This window comes from Helianthus annuus, chromosome 8, assembly GCF_002127325.2.
Source record: "Helianthus annuus cultivar XRQ/B chromosome 8, HanXRQr2.0-SUNRISE, whole genome shotgun sequence".
Classification (NCBI taxonomy): Eukaryota; Viridiplantae; Streptophyta; class Magnoliopsida; order Asterales; family Asteraceae; genus Helianthus; species Helianthus annuus.
Window position 1 is genome coordinate 163,571,689 of NC_035440.2, and position 5,592 is coordinate 163,577,280.

Genomic DNA, 5,592 nt, shown 5'->3' on the forward strand with positions numbered 1-5,592 from the left:
CATTATTTTACTGTCTATATAATATAAAAGATTTTCACCATTCATATCTCCACGGTCTGTATGGAGGTATGTTGGCTACCTGGTCGGGGGTTAAGGGAACGGTTTGGTAAGAGTCTTGCCATTGTTCAGTGTATAGATCCTGCAAAGGACCTGGGTCAAATTTAGTAGGACCTCCTTCAATACCCATCGGTATTGGATGGCGGGGGTCCAAACTCTTTGATCCCCTCATAAGTTAAACTACTATTAAAACTTTAACCTGGCTACTTAGGACTGTATCCTTGCTGACTCAGACTACTTAGCCGAGGGTAACGTCGCCTTCAAAAGAGGGGCCTACCACATTATGCATTAATAATTTAGTTAATTATCTTTCAATAATCCGACCCTTTAGGATTGTATCCTTGCTGACTCAAACTACTGGGTTGAGGGTAACGTCACCTTCAAAAGAGGGGCCTACTACAATAACTAAGATAATCTCTTAAACAAGTGCAAAAGTGAGAAAATAATCAAAGGTTACACTACGCACGAGTCGGACCCAAGTGATTCATCTTGTCTATCTGTTTTTATTTTTATTTTATTTTCAGCATTTTAGTTAGTTTTATTTTTCTAGTTTAAAAACTTTTTTCTAACATTTTGATTTGATTAGACGTTAAGGATAAACCGGTACTAAAAGCTCTTGTGTCCTTGGACGACCTCGGTATCTTACCAACACTATACTACGTCCACGATGGGTGCACTTGCCCATATGTGTGTTTAGTGTTAGTGAATATCGTGTTTATAAATTTAAAACTTGGCTAAAAAGTGTAAAAAGGGCTTAAAATATATACCTAAATTATAACACACCTCACGCACATCAAGTTTTTGGCGCCGTTGCCGGGGACACAAGGATTTTAAGAAAGTTAGGAATCAGCGGCCTAATCATTTTTTCTATTTTATTTTTATTTTTTTAGGATTTTCTTAATTTTTCAGCTTCTGCAGAGCTCAGCACGGGCCGTGCCTGGTCGGACACGGGCCGTGTCCAGCAGTGTCACTGGCAGTTTTTATTTTCCGAGTTACATAGAGCTGAGCACGGGGTCGTGACGGTGCAACACGGGGCTGAGTCCAACTTCCCAGTAACAGGGATCCGGAAAACAATCGTTGTATCTCCGACCAAGGGCCGTGTTCACTAAGAACGGGGCCGTGGTGAATTTCCTGACCAACATTCTTTTCTGTTTTTATTGCAGGACTTGGAACCCAGGCACCACATCTGAACTTTCTACGTAGTGTATGAGCTCCAGTTCTAGTAGAGATATAAAAGAACCTCTAGAAGAACCCGAACGCTTTCTCAGAAAAAGACTTAAAGCTAAAAACCAAGAGAAGGTTTCGGGGACCCACTTCCAATGGCGGACCAACGTACCCTCATGGAATACCTACGACCCACCGTGGGTAATTTCGGCGCCGCTATCAATGCACCGAATGTTGAAGCTAACAACTTCGAACTTCGGCCACATTTGATACAAATGCTTCAAAACTCCGCAACCTTCCATGGGCTTGCGGACGAGGATCCCCATCTACATATTACTAATTTCTTAGAAATATGTGATACCTTTCGGATCAATGGAGCATCAAACGATGGCATCCGCCTTCGAATGTTTCCATTTTCACTAAAAGACCGAGCAAAAGCTTGGCTCAACGCCCTCCCAGTAGGCTCGGTAAACACCTGGGATGAACTAGCCCAAAAGTTTCTATATAAGTATTTCCCTCCCGCTAAAACGGCTAAATTAATGACTGAAATTAATACATAGTCACAAGAGGATGGGGAATCCTTAAATGAAACTTGGGAAAGGTTCAAGGAGCTATTGCGAAAGTGTCCTCATCACGGTCTTGTGGTATGGCAACAAGTATCCACTTTCTACAATGGGTTGTTGCCACACACAAGACAAACACTTGACTCTAGCTCCGGGGGACTTTTAGGTAATCGCCGCCCACATGAAATATTCAATCAAATTGAGGAAATTGCTCAAACCAATTTTCAGTGGCACACTCCCCGAGGCAATAAATCTATTTCCCCGGGCGCCCATAAGGTTGATGAAAGCACTTCTTTACAAGCCCAAATCGAGGCCCTTTCTTCAAAAATCAAAAAGTTAGAAATGACAAAAACGGTCTCGCTTATGGCTTGTGAAGGGTGTGGTGGGCCACATGAAAGTTGGAGTTGTATGAAAGAAACAGATGATCAACCAGAGTCGGTAAACTACATTGATAATAGACCTAGGCCGTCGGGTCCTCCAACGGGTACCTATAACCAAGGATGGCGTAACCACCCTAACCTTGCTTGGAGAGAACCCGGCAATAGTAGCAACCAACAAAACCTAAACCAACGAACAAACTTTCAACAACCAAGAAACGAGTCACAAAATTTCCCTCAACAACAAGGTGGACGAGAAAGACTTGAAGATACTGTATCTCGCCTCATCTCCGACACTGAAAAGAAAAACTCGGATCGATTTCAACAATTGGAATCGAATTTTAGAAATCAACAAGCTAGTATACAAAACATTGAAAAACAAATAAATCAATTAGCTCAAAATTTCTGCGAGAGACCACAAGGCGCGTAACCAAGTAATACCGAAACAAACCCAAAAGCACAAGTCCATCTCATAACATTGAGAAATCGTACCGTGGGTTCCGAAGAAGCTCCACCACCACCAACTGAGGGAAGAACAACACCGCCCCAACAAGAGAAGGCTTCTCCTCTAACTCAAGAGCCTACCAAGGCTCCTCCGGTTCCATACCCTGGTAGGTTAATTCGCCAAAGACCAATGAGCAATTCGCAAAATTCGAAAATCTACTAAAACAATTGCATGTTAATATTCCATTTATCGAAGTCCTAACTCAAATGCCTAAATACTCAAAATTCATGAGGGACTTCCTCACTCATAAAAGGAAAATTGAATCATTGCAATTAGTTAACTTAGGCGAAGAATGCTCCGCCATTGTACTCAACAAACTCCCACAAAAGAAGATTGATCCTGGAAGCTTCACGATTCCTTGCTCGATCGGGGAATCCCCCGTTCGTAATGCACTAGCCGACCTTGGGGCTAGCATTAACCTCATGCCTGCATCAATGTTCAAACGACTTGGCCTAGGAAAAACAAGCCCTACCAAGATGAGTATACAACTTGCCGACAGATCCGTCAAATACCCGCAAGGTGTCGCTGAAAATCTATTGGTCAAAGTCGACAATTTCGTCTACCCGGCCGACTTTGTCATACTAGATATGGAAGAGGACACCGAAGTCCCCCTCATACTAGGGATGCCATTTCCAGCCACTGCGCAAGCAGTGGTAGACATGAATGACAGAACACTTACTTTGAAGTTTGGGGATAAGGAAGTGAAGTTTGGGGTTGGGAAGAGAGTAGAGGACGATAACCCGGTTAATTACATGAAGGTCATTGATTCGAGTTTGGATGATGCTCTCCGACGGTGCAAGATGGGATGCAAAACATCCCGCTCAGAAAATATATGACCTAACTTTGGGTCTAGCCAAGGACCTTTATAAATGTGGCGCACCACGGAGGCATTCCGCGGAACTATCCTTAGTTTAGCTTAGATTAATTTTTAGTTTAATTTTAATTTGCAGAAATAAAACACACTCGGGATGGTGAAGGATAACAAGGGAAACGAGAAACATCACTCTATGCACGAAAACAGGGCCATCCGACAAAAAATTCTTCATTACAGCAAGTTCAGCACGGCCCGTGTCCACCCGACACGGCCCCGTGCTGCACAATCTGCAGAAAAACGCCCAGTTCAGGTAACTCGACACGGGCCGTGTTCACTGAACACGCCCCCGTGTCCAGGCTTCTGTTTCTCTTTACTAAATTTTGTTACTGGCACCTGAACACGGGGCCGTGCCCGGTCACCACGGGGCCGTGTCCAGGCGCCCAGTAACATAAAATTTTGCTTTTAACACCCTTGTACACATTCAATCAGCCTTAAAACTTATTTTTAGGACACATTGAGGACAATGTGTAATTTAAGTGGGGGGGATGCTAGAACTTTGAATCTTGCAAGTCCTAATTAACAAGCCTTACACAAACTCTATTGGAACCGCTAATCACCCCAAATTTTTTCAAAAATTTTCATTTTCTTTTTACTTGTCCAGGTTTAAGTCGGGAATTTCAAATTCTAAAAAGGTTATATTTTTACAAATTTACAACCAACAGCGTCGTGATAAAAAGAACCAACATAAGAAAATTATGAAACGGCATGACAAGCTTAGTTAAAATTTGATTATATATACTTGATCACATAAAAACCCATTCCCACAAAAGTGAGTTTTGAGCCTTTATTGAGCATACAAATACATATCTTTACACTAAATGCTCATTTTTTCATTTCTTGTGTGAATAGCCGCTTGATTCTTATGACTCTAGAACTTGCCACAACAATGCATTCCCGGTCCTTACCAACTTAAACCCGAGTAAGTAAATGATGGAGGCATTAGGACGAACCCTTTTTCTTTCTACACCATTATTTTTTATTTTTTTTACCACCTACCCAAAAATCCCCCTAGTTAACTCCTTTGAGCCTAAACCTTTTCATTTCTTAACCCAAAAACAAACACCCTTTTTTACCCACCTAAACCTTTTTATTTTAACCCTTTCTTTTAGTAACAGAGCTCGGTTTTTCTTATGACTAAAAAAAAAATAATAATATATTGATGATGAAACCAAATAAATAAAAAAGTTCATCAAAAATAACTTTGTTTGAAATGGTTCATCAAAATAAAATAAATTGTGAAAAATAAAAAGTCTTTCAAAAACCGATGCTTTTTACGCTTTTCGCCCTTTTACTAACCACTAACCCAACCACCCACCTTTAGCCCAAGCCTAACCCTTCACCCAAAAAGTCCTCTTGATATTTACTAAGGTATATAGTTAAAAAGGAGGAGGATTTATTGCTTGGCAAGCTTATGGTAAGAGTAAGTTCCATGCCGCTCTTGAGTGATTCACTAAAAAAAATACACCTTCGGCCGAGTGTTGAGTGATCCCCCGTGAGGTATGTAAACTTGTATATAAATGGAATTTAAAAAAGGCATGTTATGCCCTAATAAGTAATTTATCTTATGAAACGTTTTTAATAAATCATGACGAATAAGATTGTAAATAAATAAAAATAAAACTTAATAAAGAATCTTGGAAATCCCGAAACTCTATGACAAGTCCAAAAACCTTCTCTTCTACCCATTCCATTTGGAAGTGAAAAAGCCACATTATAAAGAGTTTTGCTTGAGGACAAGCAAAGATTCAAGTGTGGGGGTATTTGACGTGCACAAAATGCAACATATAAATTACATCAATTGTGGCATAAAACAAACCCTTTTTGAGTACTAATGTTGGAAAAAGTGTGCTTTTGTCTTCCTTTTATATTTTCAGGATTAAATGAGCTCAAATGAACAAAAGAAGCAAAAAGACAGCTAAATCTAACATAAATACAAGAAAAGGAACAAACATGGCATGCCCGACCTCCCGACAGCATCTTCCCAAGCAAAACAAGAAGGAAGAAGACTGAACACGCCCCGTGCTCAGTGAGCATGGGGGCGTGCCCAAGTGT

The 5,592-nt window shown here is 40.8% G+C and overlaps 1 non-coding gene across 1 annotated transcript; it reads right to left on the reverse strand.

Annotated features, from left to right (window-relative positions):
* Window positions 1-1,754: 1,754 nt before the first annotated feature.
* LOC118481507 lies at window positions 1,755-1,861 on the reverse strand. Its single transcript, XR_004865716.1, has one exon. It is a non-coding gene; the product is annotated as a small nucleolar RNA R71 (small nucleolar RNA).
* Between the last annotated feature and the right edge of the window lie 3,731 nt (window positions 1,862-5,592).